The sequence below is a fragment of the Gopherus evgoodei genome, chromosome 1 (genome assembly GCF_007399415.2).
Source record: "Gopherus evgoodei ecotype Sinaloan lineage chromosome 1, rGopEvg1_v1.p, whole genome shotgun sequence".
Classification (NCBI taxonomy): domain Eukaryota; kingdom Metazoa; phylum Chordata; order Testudines; family Testudinidae; genus Gopherus; species Gopherus evgoodei.
Genome location: NC_044322.1, coordinates 51,973,366 through 51,989,474, shown reverse-complemented (window position 1 = coordinate 51,989,474; position 16,109 = coordinate 51,973,366).

The window sequence follows — 16,109 nt, the reverse complement described above, 5'->3', positions numbered from 1 at the left end:
GGGGGGCGGGGAGAGCTGGGGCTTTGGGACGGATGGGGTGAGTGGGGGCTGTGGGGTGAGCAGGGGCTGTGAGGGGATGGGTGAGGGTTGGGGAGAGTGGAGGGCTGTGGGGGGATGGGTGGGGGTTGGGAAGAGTGGAGGGCTGTGGGGGTTGGGAAGAGTTGGGGAGCTTTCGAGGATGGGTGGGGTGTTGCTGGAAGAGCAGGAGCTGTCTGGGGGACAGGTGTGGTGTTGGATAGATCAGAGAGCTACTGGGGTAGGTGGGGTATTATGGTGAGAGTGGGGGCTGTCAGAGGGGCAGGGGCAGGTGCAGTGTTGCAGAGAGTAGGAGCTTTTGGGGAGGAGAGTGGGGCATAGCAGAGGGAGTGGGGAATTATTGGGACAGGTTAGGCATTGGGGAGAGTGAGGGTTGGGGAGTGGGAGGCATTGAGGGAATGGATGGAGCCCTGGTGGGGAATAGGGAGTTTTCGGGAGATAGATGGGGCATTGGCGTGAGCGGTGGATTATTGGGACGGAGGGGGGCACCAGGGCAGCCTGGGAGGGAGGGGCAAGTGGAGCAATTTGCCCTGGGCCCCACAGGGGCCCCCATGACAATATAGTATTCTATAATATTGCAACTTTTTTTTATGGAAGGGGCCCCTGAAATTGCTTTGCCTCAGGTCCCCTGAATCCTCTGGGTGGCCCTGGGGAACACAGGGCTGTTGGGGGATGGTAGGTGACTGTTGTAGGGATGGTGGGGGAGTATTGGGATGGAGGCAGGGTGGCTATGTTATGGGGAAAGTGAGATGGATGTATCATGAGGGTTCAGAGCATTGCAGGGAAGCAATGGAGGGGTTTGGTGGGGAGGATGGGGTGTGTGTGATGGATATAGGAGGAAAGAGAGAGTGGGCAAGTGGGATGTTTCTTTACTTGTTAAAAGGGCAAAGGACTTGCTATAGTCAGCTCACTTTTATGAGCACTCAAGCGTCTTGGAAATAATGAGAGAATATCAAAGGTGCTGTTACAAACAGGCTGGATCCCCAGAGCCAAAAGTCAGTGGAGCTCTGCACAGGGGCAGGGGTCTGCCTGCACTGATCCAAAAGCAGGACTGGAGCAATGGTCTCTTTCTCAGAGCAGCAACTGGTGACAGAGGTAGACCAAATAAGCAGTCTGAACACCACAGCAGCGAGGATCTCCCTGCTGCCATATGGCAAGAAGCCTGCACTTGTTTTACCTAATCTGGAAATTGTTCCCTGTACTCTGCACAGAGTCCACTTTCTTGCTAAGGAATCTTAAATTACGGGCAATAAACAAAAAATCACAACCTGTGACCTCTCCATGACGTGTATTATATGCCCCTGAGTAAATCTTGGGTGGTGTAGGGCAGAGGGCGGCTGGGGGGTGCTGCAGGTGCTCTGGGGTGGGGTGGCGGTACGCGGCCTGGGACCCCTGCTGTTGCTGGAGGAGGGCCGGCAGGGCACGGCTCAGGACCCCTGCTATCAGTGAGATGTAGTTTTACTTCATAGAGGCATTTAGTCAGAAAATTACATACCCTTTGATAATAAATTACAAATGTACTTACAAATGGATCACAACAGAACTTTAATGGCCTGATCCTTCAATTATACCGGTAGGGACACCCTCTGAAGTCAGTGGGGCTCTGTGTGTTGTGAGGAAATATACTTACTTTTGTTTGTTTTAAACCTGCTGCCTCTTAATTTCATGTGGTGACCCTTAGTTCTTGTGTTATGAGAAGGAGTAAATAACACTTCCTTAATTACTTTCTCCTCACCAGTCATGGTGTTCTAGACCTCAATCATATCCCCCTTAGCTGTCTCTTTTCCTACCTGAAAAGTCCCAGTCATTAATCTCTCCTCACATGACAGCCGTTCGATACCCCTAATAACTTTTGTTGCCCTTTTCTGAACCTTTTCCAATTCCAATACATCTTTTTGGAAATGGGGTGACCACATCTGCATGCAGTATTCAAGATGTGGGCGTACCATGGATTTATACAGAGGCAATATATTTTCTGTTTTATTATCTATCCCTTTCTTAATGATTCCCAACATTCTGTTTGCTTTTTTGACTGCCGCTGCACATTGAGTGAATGTTTTCAGAGAACTATCCACAATGATTCCAAGATCTTTTTCTTGAGTTGTAACAGCTAATTTAAACCCCATCATTTTATATGTATAGTTGGGATTATGGTTTCCAATATGCATTACTTTGCATTTATCAAGAATGAATTTCATCTGTCATTTTGTTGCCCCAGTCACCCAGTTTTGTTAGATCATTTTGTAGCTCTTTGCAGTCTGCCTGGGACTTAACTATCTTGAGTAGTTTTGTATCATCTGCAGATTTTGCCACCTCACTGTTTACTCCTTTTTCCAGATCATTTATTAATATGTTGAATAGGACTGGTCCCAGTACAGAGTCCTGGGGGACACTACTATTTACCTCTGTCCATTCTGAAAACTGACCATTTATTCCTACCCTTTGTTTCCTATCTTTTAACCAGTTACCAATCCATGAGAGGACCTTCCCTCTTATCCCATGACAGCTTACTTTACTTAAGAGCCTTTGTTGTGGGACCTTGTCAAAGGCTTTCTGAAAATCTAAGAACACTATATCCACTGGATCCGCCTTGTCCACATGCTTGTTGATCAAATAATTCTAGTAGATTGGTGAGGCATGATTTCCCTTTACAAAAACCATGTTGACTCTTCCCCAACAAATTATGTTCATCTATGTGTCTGACAATTTTATTCTTTATTATAGTTTCAACCAGTTTGCCCGATACTGAAATCAGGTTTACTGGCCTGTAATTGCTAGGATCACCTCTGTTTTTAAAAATTGGTGTCACATTAGCTATTCTCCAGTCATTTGGTACAGAAGCTGATTTAAATTATAGGTTACAAACTACAGTTAGTAGTTCTGAAATTTCACTGAAATTTGAGTTCCTTCAGAACTCTGGGGTGAATACCATCTGTTCCTGGTGACTTATTACTGTTTAGTTTATCAATTTGTTCCAAAACCTCCTTTAATAACACCTCAATCTGGGACAATTCCTCAGATTTGTCACCTAAAAAGAATGGCTCAGGTTTGAGAATCTCCCTCACATTCTCAGCCATGAAGACCGATGCAGAGAATTCATTTAGATTCTCTGCAATGGCCTTATTGTCCTTGAGTGCTCGTTTAGCATCTCGATTGTCCAGTTGCCCCACTGGTTGTTTAGCAAGTTTCTCCTTCTGATGTACTTTTTTTTTTTGCTATTACTTTGAGTCTTTGGCTAGCTGTTCTCCACATTCTTTTTTGGCCTTCCTAATTATATTTTACACTTCATTTGCCAGAGTTTATGCTCCTTTCTATTTTCCTCACTAGGATTTAACTTCCACTTTTTAAAGGATGCTTTTTTGTCTCTCACGGATTCTTTTACTTTGTTTAACCATGGTGGCACTTTTTTGGGTCTCTTACTATGTTTCTTAATGTGGGGCATACATTTAAATTGAGCCTCTATAATGGTGTCTTTTAAAAGTTTCCATGTGCCTTGCAGGGATTTCACTTTTGGCACTGAACCTTTTAATTTCTGCTTAATTAACTTCCTCATTTTTGTGTAGTCCCCATTTTTGTTTCCTTTTATGTCCCTAACTAGTTTGATCTGGTTATGCCTTGGCCTTTCTAATTTTGTCCCTATATACCTGTGTTATTTGTTTGTTTATATTCATCCTTTGTACCTTGTCACTTTTAAAGCTGTCTGCCATTACATATGTAATTGAGTGGGGCTTTTTTTCATTTGTCTGTTTCTGATCAGATCCTACCTGTATTTTATCATCTTCCATCCTTTCATCCTTACTAGAACATAGAGAATCTCCATTATTAGATCCTCCCCTGAGGGATGTCCGAACCACGTGCTCCTTCGCACTTACCAGCTTTCCCCCAGCCTTTAGTTTAAAAACTGCTCTATAACCTTTTTCATTTAAAGTGCCAGCAATCTCGTTCCATTTTGGTTTCGGTGGAGCCCATTCTTCCTGTATAGTCTCCACCTTTCCTAAAAGTTTCCCCAGTTCCTAATATATCTAAACTCCTCCTCCTCCCTACATCATTGTCTCATCCATGCATTGAGACCCTGCAGTTCTGCCTGTCTAACTGGCCTTGCGCGTGGAACTGGAAGCATTTCAGAGAATGCTACCATGGAGGTCAAGGACTTCAATCTCTTACCTAGCAGCCTAAATTTGGCCTTTCTCCTATCCTTCCCTATATCATTGGTACCTACATGTACCATGACCACCAGCTCCTCCCCAGCACTACACATAAGTCTATCTAGATGTCTCAAGAGATCTACAACCTTCACACCAGGTAGGCAAGTCAACATGTGGTTCTCCCGGTCATTGCAAACCCAGCTATCTATGTTTCTAATGATCAAATCCCCCATAACTATTACCTGTCTCTTCCTAATAACTTGAGTTCCCTCCCCCGGAGAGGTGTCCTCAGTGAGTACAATAAACTGGATAACCCCCACTCTGTTGCTGGATTTCTGCCTGCATGCTCTTGTTATTCTTGCAGCTCTCTTGTTATCTCAATAAGGGCTAATGATATTTAACACATTCTCTGGGTCACTAAGCCAAACAAGGGGATGGGGGGGGAGGATGGGTTTGTGCCCATTTGTGCATGTATGTGAGGCATAAAGAAGGGCTGAAAGGTCTTTGTCAAGCAAAAATAATTTTTTTCTGCCTTTTTAATTCAAAAAATGTAACTCTTGTTTTCCCTGTTTTAGTCACCTTGAAATGACCAAGCTATGTGGATCAGGAGCTGTCTTATGCCTCAGTTATAGAGGCAATGGAGTCAAATAAAATCAAGTGGTTTTCTTCTAGCGGTTTGTTAGACTTTCGGTCGACTAACCAAGTGTCAGATTAGGGAAAAAAAAGGGGTGGGGGGAAATTACTTTCCCAAGCTCTGTCCACAACTCTAGTTCTATCTATAACCTATGCTGCACACACTCTTGACATCACTATGAGATATTAAATTCAAATGTCACTCCCAATAGATTGTGCAAAAATTCATAATGTGATTATCTTTCTTTTAATTAGAAGTGAAATAATTAACAAGATTGATGTCTATACTGACATCATTAGGCTTCAGGATGAACATATCACGTTGGCATCCTATACCTTGCAGAGAGATGGAGGAGCAGCAGCCGAACAAGTTTGCACTTCTACAATACATCATGAACCATTTTACCTGAACAGGTCAATGCTTCTGGGAGATTCCACATGCCTGCAGCCCCTCCTAAGCTGCCCAGGTGTGTGCTTGCATTCATGCATGCACAAACATCTCCACATATGGTGGCTTACGGCCACAATCATGTCCAAAAAGTAAAACTGACCAATGCTAATTTTGTTGCCCAAGCAGAGTGAAGTATACTAAATAAGCATCATAAATGCCAGAAAGAAAAGTAGACATTTATTTGTTCTTCAGTGTTAATCTATTCTAAGGCTTTGATAACATAGTTATCGACAATTTTAAATATGATTGTTACCTTAACATTCCTTTAAAATAATGTGAATATTCCTCCAAATATCAAAACTGTTAATGAAAAACAGAACAGAATATAAACAATTCAATTAAACACTTTGTTAATTAAGTGATTTTAGTCCTTAAAGTAGGAATTACTCTTCAGTCAGAAACTATTTTGGATTGTTTCTCTCTGACTTGCTAAAGGATGGTGGTGCTGTTGGAAAAATGAGTTGACTGAAAATTATCTAGCCTCTGCTGCTAATGAAGCTTGTGACTTAGAATTAAACTATAGGCTGTCTGCAGTCACAGAGTGTCTTGTGTCAAATGTTAACACCATGCCTTGATTACTGCAGGATATACATTATATGTTAATACACAGAGGTCAAATTCTTTGTGTAGCCCATAAGGTGTGCTCTGCAGATGCTTGGACCATGTACAAAAGATTTAGAAATCAAATATACTGTCCTTGAAACAGAATAGTGAATTGTTTGCTGTTAGTTAATGTATTTGTGTAGTGCAATACTGTAACGTCAGTGCTGCCACTATGAAGCTAATGACGTTATTTGCGTTCTCCTCTCTGAGATGCAAATAACGCATGTTAAAGGTGACCTGGAAACTATAAAACCATGGAGCTTATGCTCTTTTCTTGTTTCTTAATAATGTATGAATGCCTAAAAGGTTTAGACAATTAAAAAGGCGTGGGATTGTATTTTTTTAAAAACTTGAAAAATATCAACTCTGTCTTCAGTGGAAGTCTCCCTGAAAGGGTCCAGAGAAGTGGATGGAAAGCCTTAGCCCTTAATTGAAAATGATCAATCTTTAACAAAAACAGCTTTTTCCCAACAATTTTGAATAAAAATATGCTTCCCCTCTCAGTTAGTTTCCATTTTTTTTGTTACCTATGATCAGGAGTAAAGTAATTTAAAAGACTTACTGATGCGCAGGGCCAGAGTCCTCAGCAGGGGGCAAGGCCTTTAAATCACTGCAGTAGTGGTGGCTGGGAGCCCCGGGCCCTTTAAATCACCACTGGAGCCTTGGTGCTCCTGGCTGCTATCCGAGGGCTCTGGCAGTGGGGCTCTGGCAGCGATTTAAAGGGCCTGGGACTCCGGCTGCTGCGGGGAGCTCTGGGCCCTTTTAATCCCTGGCCTCGGGAAGCTGCCCTCTGCTGGTATGGTCGGCTGTATACCGGCCCACTTTCACCTCTGCCTATGATGTAAACCTGGTAGGTCTTTAGTTGTCCGCAGAGTCTTACAGGAAAAATAGGGTCATCAGACTGTGAATGGGTGAACAATCTCTGCATACCCCCCTTGTGACACTAGAGCTATGCCCCATCTTCATTTTCCCCCAGTGGAACAACAGATTTCAGATTTAACTGTCATGAGGCAAGAAGAAACTGACACACATTAACAAAAATACCATCTCCTTTTAATCAGTCTTCAGTTCAAGAATCCTTACAACAAGGAGCTCTCTCTCTCTCTCTCTCTCTGTTCCATTTTCTGTTATATGGCCCAGACTCCAGGTAGGGCCGGTACTCCTTGATTATCCTCAGGCTGTAGGCTTTAGACTCCATCCAGCCTGTCCTTTAAAAAAGTAATATCTTAGAATCATAGAACCACAGGGTTAGAAGAGACCACACAGGTAATCTAGTCTAACCACCTAATGCAGGATTTGTTGTGTCTAAACTATCCAGGACAGATGGCTACCCAGCATCTTGTGGAATCTCCTTCACTGAAGGTTTCAAAAACTTCCCTAGGCAGTCTGTTCCATTGTCCTACTGGTCTTACAAATTAGGAAGGTTTTCCTGAGCTTTAATCTAAATCTGATATGATTGAACTCATTGCCTCTTGTCCTGCCCTCTGTGAGAAAAGTGAACATTGTGTCTGTCCTGTCCATATGCTCAAATAAATTTGTTAGTCTCTAAGGTGCCACAAGTACTCGTTCTTTTTGTCCTGTGAAAGATACTCTATTACTATGTAAAACTTACCAACAAGTTAATTATTTGTTCTTGAAGTGAACACTATGCTACCACCCCTGCTGTGAGCCTGAAGCTGTAATTGATACAATGTAAACAAACATTATAAGCCCCTAAGGGTATGTCTACATCTACAATTTTGCAGCGCTGGTTGTTACAGCTGTATTAGTACAGCTGTATAGGGCCAGCGCTGCAGAGTGGCCACACTTACAGCAACCAGCGCTGCAAGTGGTGTTAGATGTGGCCACACTGCAGCGCTGTTGGGCGGCTTCAAGGGGGGTTCGGGGAACGCGAGAGCAAACCGGGGAAGGAGACCAGCTTCGCCGCGGTTTGCTCTCGCGTTCCCCGAACCCCCCTGCAAACCGCAGGGAAGGAGGCCTGCTTGCACGGGGGTTCGGGGAACGCGAGAGCAAACCGGGGAAGGAGACCAGCTTCGCCGCGGTTTGCTCTCGCGTTCCCCGAACCGCCCTGCAAACCGGGGAAGGAGACCTGCTTGATTACCAGACGCTTCCTCAGGTATGTTGGGATAACTGCTTATTCCACGGAGGTCAAGAAAAGCGCTGGTAAGTGTCTACACTTGATTACCAGCGCTGGATCACCAGCGCTGGATCCTCTACACCCAAGACAAAACGGGAGTACGGCCAGCGCTGCAAACAGGGAGTTGCAGCGCTGGTGATGCCCTGCAGATGTGTACACCTCCTAAGTTGCAGCGCTGTAACCCCCTCACCAGCGCTGCAACTTTGTGATGTAGACAAGCCCTAAGTGACTTTCACTTCATTGTAACAGCAACGGCTCCTAGGAACAGACCCCCACCCTCTGTGATTAAAGGGCCAGGAGTCTAAAATAAATTAGCACACACTCCAAAAGTGGAGGAGACAGTAAATTAATATATGGTTAAGATATGAAATGTATGTTAATGAATGCTTGATGTACATAAATGGTTAGGGAGGTGCCCGCCTAGAAAGAGAGTATCCATCGGCCGAAGAATGTGTCAAGTGGACCACCAGACAACCCCCGGAGGGTAAACTGGGATCCACCCCAACACCTGGAAGGATGAAAAACACAAACTTTGGATAAAGTGGAGCCACCAGGAATGTGCCATCTGCTGATTGAGTCTGCAACTGCAGGATGAAACAGTTCCCATAGACTAACATAGGAATTAATTCCTATAAGAATGGACTCTAAAGACTGAGGACTTTGAGTCTCTAGTTCTGCTGCCAACCTCCAGGAGCATCAGGTGCATCTGACACAGACTCGGGTCCATCCTTATGACTAAGATACCTGGCCAGTAACTTGGCATGAGCAACTTTTAGGCTGGTAACTATAACACCTATACAGAATTTAAATAAATGATTGTGTGAATGAATGTGTGTGTGTGTATAGGGAATAAGTAATGATAGAAGTAAGTAGTTAAACAACGTTGTTTACTTTTATCTTTTGCTTTATTATTATAATATTTACAATAAATATGGCATCTTTGCCTTACCCCTCTTAATAAGATCCTGCTGGTTTTTATTCTATTGGTATAACATGCTGAGACACACTCCATATGCAGTCCCAGGAAGAGGAGAGAAGGTGCATTAATCCACCTTTATGCCCTTAGGATTCTGGGCTGCTCTGGGAGACAGTGTGGCCACTGGTGTAAATTAGAATAGCTATGGACTACTCCAATATATGGGAGCCACCCATCCGGAAGGCACAATGGTGACCTGAAGCCACCTTTTTGCTCTCTATTTTGGCCTGCACCTTCCAAGATGCCCTTCTAGGAGGTACAGAACAGAATCTCAACCCAAACAACATTTAAACTTGGATGTAAAATTTATGCTTCAAAAGAATTACAGTGTTTCCATAGTGTATGACTGCAGGTAGGTTTTACTGCAATTCTACACCCCACAGAAAATGCCATACTAGATCAGATCAGTGCTCCATCTAGCCCCGTATCCTATACCAAGGGTAGTCAGTACCACGTGCTCTGGAGGAAACTGCAAGAAATCCGAAGTGGGTATATATGGAATAATCTGCCCATAGTGGAAGTTTCTTTTAACTCTCTTTATTAGATTGATTTATGCCTTGAAACATGAGGGTTTATATCCCTTTCAGATTTCTATTTTGAATATTTTTTTTATTATGGAAATAACAGAGTCTATGCGCCAACTAAGAAAGCATCTTGCTATTTCAATTACAATAAACCATGGATGGTGAAGTGTTCTGCTTTTCCAGTGCCTGTCTAAAACTGGGATGAGAATGAGAGTAAATTTGTTTAGGTTTAATCCAGATCAGTCTGTACCTTAATGGGAATGGTATAAAATGATAATCTTTCTCTGGCTTCTCACAATCATTTGTTTTCATATTATTTTTTGCATTGTTCTTCCAAAAATATAACTATTTGGTACATGCTAGTATCTACCAGTTGCTTTTTAAAGTATACAGTGGTATAATCCCAGATATTTTAAGCTTTTCACTTTGCCCCTATATTTACTAATGTCTGCAAAAACAATGTTTTGGAAATTCAAACTGACAAAGACATCAGTCAGCACTGTGGGCTACTAACGTACGTTTAACTATTACCAAATCAGCCTTGGTGTGCCCTCCCCTTCTTGTGACAGGAAATGTCTCTAAAACTGACTCATTTTAACGGCTCCATTGGATGACAGAAATAATGAGAAACATCTGACTGGACACATGAGTTTAATTAATACATATTTAAAATAACATTCTTCAGGGATATGTGCCATATGGGAGAAACCAGAAAAGAAGCTTACCCTTCAGAGTGTTGAGTACCCTCAACTTCCATTAAAAGCTTTGGGAACTGAGAGCCCTTAAACACCTTACAGGAGCGAACTGGCACATCATGGGATATAATTCCAGCAGGCATGATGAAACCGTGTGAAAATTCAGAAAGTAAAGGCTTATTTGCTTGTAATTTAACTTTTTTACAGTTTTTGATTGAGACTTGATTTAGACCAAAGATCAGAAAAATATGCAGTGCAGAGTTTAAGAAACAGCTGCATTATTGTGCATAATGCTTTGCTCAGTCCATATACTTGTATACAAACATAAGAATTGCCATATCGGTTCAGATCAATAGTCTACCTAGTCCCATATCCTGTCTTCTGACAGTGGCCAGTGCCAGATACTTCAGAGGGAATGAAAAGAACAGGGCAATTATTGAGTGATCCATTCCCTTTCGTCCTGTCCCAGCTTCTGACAGTTAAAGGGTTAGGGACATGGGGCAGACCAGGCCATGGGGTTGCATCCCTGACCAGCTTGGCTAATAGCCATTAATGGACCTAGCCTCCATGAGCTTATCTAATTTTATTAAACCCAGTTATGGCATTCACAACATTCCTTGTCAATGCTGTTGCTGGAATGCCACAGGTTGATTATGCATTGGCTGAAGAAGTACTTCTTTACGTTTGTTTTAAATCTGCTGCCTATTAATTTCATCAGGTAACCCAAGGTTCTTGTGTTATGTAAGGGGGGTAAATAACACATCCCTATTGACTTTTTCCATGCTGTCCATGATTTTATAGATCTCTGTCGTATCTCTCCCCTTACAGTCCTAGTCTTTCTCAAAATCCAAATTCACTTTATAAACTGGATCACCCTTCTCCACATGCTTGTTGTCCCCTGCGAAGAATTCTAATAGATTGGCGAGGCATGATTTTCCTTTATAAAAGCTATGTTGACTCTTCTCCAACAAATAGTGTTCACCTATGTGTCTGATAATTCTGTTCTTTATTATAGTTTCAACCAATTTGCCTGGTACTGAAGTTAGCCTTACCGGCCTGTAATTGCCAGGATTGTCTCTGGAGCTTTTTAAAAAAATTGGCATTACATGAGCTATCCACCAGTCATTTGGGACAGAGGCAGCTTTAAGTGATAAGTAACATACCAGAGTTAGTAGTTCTGCAATTTCATATTTGAGTTCCTTTAGAATTCTTGGGTTCCATCTGGTTCTGGCATAGGCACTGACTTCTGCTGGCGCCAGTGAGTGCTCGACCCCCTTCTGCCCCTGGCCCAGCCCTGCCCCCATTCCAACCCCTGCCCCAAAGTCTCCACCCCCTCCTTGCCCCTATTCCAACTCTTTCCCCAAATCCCCGCCCTGGCCCTGCCTCTTCCCTGCCTCCTCCCTTGAGCGCACCACGTTTCCGCTCCTCTCTACTCCCTCCTGGAACTTGTTACACCGCAAAACAGCTATTTTGCAGTGGCAAGTGCTGGGAGGTAGACGGAGAAGCGGGGATGTGGTGTGCTAGGTGGAGGAGGAGGAGGTGGTGTGCTAGGTGAGGTGGAGCATGGTGGCAAGGAGGGGAGCTTGGCTGCTGCACCCACCAATTTTTTCCTATGGGTGCTGCAGCCCCGGAGCACCCACGGAGTCGGTGCCTGTGGGTCCTGGTGATTTATTATTGTTTAATTTATCAATTTGTTCCAAAACCTCTTCTAATGATGCCTCAGTCTGAGACAGGCCCTCAGATTTATCACCTAAAAAGAATGGCTCAAGTGAGTGAATTTCCCCCACAGCTTCTGCATTGAAGACCGATGCAAAGAATTCATTTAGCGTCTCCACAATAGCCTTGTCTTACTTGAGTGCTCCATTAGCACCCTGATCTTCCAGTGGCCCCACTGATTGTTTGGCAGGCTTAAAAAATGTTTTACTATTAGTTTTTGTATTGTTTGCTAATGGCTTTTCCAATTCTTTTTTGGCCTGCCTAATTATACTTTCACACTTGACTTGTCAGAATTTATGTGCCTATTTTCCTCAATAGGATTTGACCTCCAAATTTTAAAAGATGTCTTTTTGCCTTTAACTGCCTCTTTTAATCTGCTGTTTAGTCATGGTGGCAATTTTTGGGTCCTCTGACTGTTTTTGTTTTGTTTTGATGTTCAAGACAAAATGACATGAGAAATCAGAGACTAATGTTACAACTGAGGTCTTGTCTCTGCTCTTACTGAAGTCAATGGGAGTTTTGCCATTGACTGAGGAGGGAATATTGTAAGAGAAAATATTTTAAAAATGGATTTTTTAATAAGTTCAACTCTTTGTATCCTGCCGCAGAGAATGCAAAATAAAATAAAATCAATAAAAATAAAAACTGTAAAGCTAAGTTTTAGTGATATTAATTATTAAAAGCTTCAGACACATATTTAAATTCTGAAAATCAGGAAAAAAGGAGAATGACAGTTAGAAAGTGTACAAGAAGATGCTAGGAAAGAGCAAAGTTCAGGTTATTGGTGTAGATGGGGTGTAATACAGAGCTTAAATTTTCATAAAGGTCTTAGCGCGTTCAAAACACATCAGTCAAGACATAAGCACATTTGTTCCATTTTTTTTTCTGTGTGTGGAATGAATAACTCCCAAGCTTAAATTTAATACCTAATGTCTGAATCTCTTATACATTCCACTGTTAAACCAGGAGTAACACCATTGCAGAAAACAGACACATAATAGTTCCCATCCCAAGCATCCACAAATCAGGAGTCAGGTCCCCACAAAACTGTAAGATTTGTCATAAAAATTGAGATTTTAAAAATAATATATCAGGAGTTCTTTTTATATGCCTTCAGGCTTTTTAGCCTTTAGGGTTCTCAAGTTTATGTTTGCCACCATGAGGGCTAGAAACTTACTATTTTTTTAAATGAAAGCTGAGATTCTAGTGTGTTCACATGACTCAAGGGTCCAGGACTTTCCAAAAAACACCAAATGTTGTGAGACACACAATTGAACTGTGAGAGTTTTTGGACACCAGTGTAAAAGTGGAGTAAATGAGATAAGAATCAGGCTATGTGAGTGCATTCTCTCACATGTCCTCATTCCATCTGTTCCTTCATTTACTTACTCTCACTCAGTCTCCTTCCTTATCCATTTCATAACCCGCATTGATTATTTCTACTACTCAGGGTATGTCTACATCTAAAATTTTGCAGCGCTGGTTGTTACAGCTGTATTAGTACAGCTATATAGGGCCAGCGCTGCAGAGTGGCCACACTTACAGCAACCAGCGCTGCAAGTGGTGTTAGATGTGGCCATACTGCAGCGCTGTTGGGCGGCTTCAAGGGGGGTTCGGGGAACGCGAGAGCAAACCGGGGAAGGAGACCAGCTTCACCGCGGTTTGCTCTCGCGTTCCCCGAACCCCCCTGCAAACCGCAGGGAAGGAGACCTGCTTGCACGGAGGTTCGGGGAACGCGAGAGCAAACCGGGGAAGGAGACCAGCTTTGCCGCGGTTTGCTCTCGCGTTCCCCGAACCACCCTGCAAACCGCAGGGAAGGAGACCTGCTTGTTCGGGGAACGCGAGAGCAAACCGGGGAAGGAGACCAGCTTCGCCGCGGTTTGCTCTCGCGTTCCCCGAACCACCCTGCAAACCGCAGGGAAGGAGACCTGCTTGCTCGGGGTTCAGGGAACGCGAGAGCAAACCGGGGAAGGAGACCAGCTTGATTACCAGAGGCTTCCTCAGGTATGCTGGGATACCTGCTTATTCCACGGAGGTCAAGAAAAGCGCTGGTAAGTGTCTACACTTGATTACCAGCGCTGGATCACCAGCGCTGGATCCTCTACACCCGAGACAAAACGGGAGTATGGCCAGCGCTGCAAACAGGGAGTTGCAGCGCTGGTGATGCCCTGCAGATGTGTACACCTCCTAAGTTGCAGCGCTGTAAACCCCTCACCAGTGCTGCAACTTTGTGATGTAGACAAGCCCTCACTCTTTCTTTTCACTGTTCCCCATCCTTTCCAGCTCCCTCATTTCATGGTATATGCTTGTGTGTGAAAGACAGGGAAAGAAAGAGAGAAGAGAATAGGGAAGAGAGAGAGAAGGACATGGAGAAGTGGAAGCCCTGGAACTTGTTCCTACTCCCGACAGCTAGTGGCACCACAAGTGGTGCTGTATAAGGTAGTAACTATGAGAAAGGAACCAAGACACTTTCTCCGTTGGATCATATGAACTGGAACCATAAACTCCCTGAACATTACATCTCACCAAATGAGGGTCAATCCATCATCATCATATCCACTCATTATACTCCACACCTGAACATAGTCACTTTATGAACTTCATACCCTCATATCTCAAAGTCTGTACTTTGACCCATCAACCTTTTACCCCCAATCAGAGATATTACAGATTATGTATTCCTTATGCCAGTTGATCTTAAACCAAACTTTGCACCCTTGATAATCTGTATGTTATTCCCTGATAATCAGAAACATCTATGCTTAAACTTTGTACCGGTCACTTTTTTTTTTTTTGTAATAAATCATTGTAATAAAATTTTTATCTTTGAGCAGCAGGCACCTGTCTGTGTTTGCTGCATCCCAGCAGGGGTGTGGGCAGCCATGCAAATGCCCAGGGCTGGCTCTAGCCATTTCACTGCCCCAAGCACGGCAGCACGCCACGGGGGGTGCTCTGCCGCTCACCGGTCCCGCAGCTCCGATGGACCTCCTGCAGGCATCCCTGCGGAGGGTCTGCTGGTCCTGCCGCTCCAGTGGACCTCCTGCAGGCGTGCCTGAAGATGCTCCACCGGAGCCATGGGACCAGCAGACCCTCCGCAGGCACGCCTGCGGGAGGTCCACCAGACCCGCTTGCCACCCTCCCGGCAACTGGCAGAGTGCCCCCCGCGGCATGCTGCCCCAAGCACACGCTTGGCACGCTGCGGCCTGGAGCTGACCCTGCAAATGCCCTACTTAGAGAGGATCCTGATTTTGAAGAATCCTGGGGAACAAGCAACCATAATATTCGTCTGGTTTTGATAAAACTTGGCAGTGTAGGGCTCAGGAGAAATACTTTTCCAGGTCTGTCATCTCTAATACCAATATTGATTACGGGGCTAGAGGACTGAATTAAGAGTAAAGATTAAAAGAACCCAATGTAGATAATTTGAAATGAAGCCTAAAATGGAGGGCATAATAATTATCAACAGCAATTTAGAAAAAAGTAAACACAATGAAGGGAACAAAGCTATTCAGAGTACTAAAAGGAGCTGTAATTAGGAGTAGTGGTATATTAAAGAAAAAATATAAACTGAATATCATTGAAAGTGGGATCTTTTATACCAGTGTTTCCCAAAGGGTGGATGCTGACTCATCAACGTGTCACAGAAAGATCTAGATAAGTCACCACAGTCAGAGCTAGACTAACCCACTACTGGGCCCTAACATGATGGAGAGGCAGCCAGGCCAAATCTGAACAGCACTGCCCTGGGGCCACAGTAATTGACACACAAGTTCCAAAGGCAAACCACAGACAAAATTTAATCTTTAACCTGCCCTTCCCCCAAATCCAACCCTTCAAGATTTTTGAATCTCTGGAGGTAGAACAGTGTGTCATCTGCACACTGCTTGTGCTTGTGTCCTTGTTGTCAGTTTGCCAACTGCCTGTGAACAGTGACTTGCCCAAGGTCACACAGGAAACCTGTGGTAGTGCCAGGAATTGAATCCAGTTCTCCTCACACCCAATTCTCTGGCCACAGGACCAGCTGACCTCTCCTCCCACTGGGGAAGCTTCTGGCCCACAACACAAAGCGCTGTTATTTAAATACACACCCCTGTAAACGTGCCCCTTTCACTCTGCCGGCCCCAGGCACCAGCTAGCTGCCGCTTGCGTGACGCGAGGCCAGGCCTCCCCTATGGGACTCGATCTCGGAACCA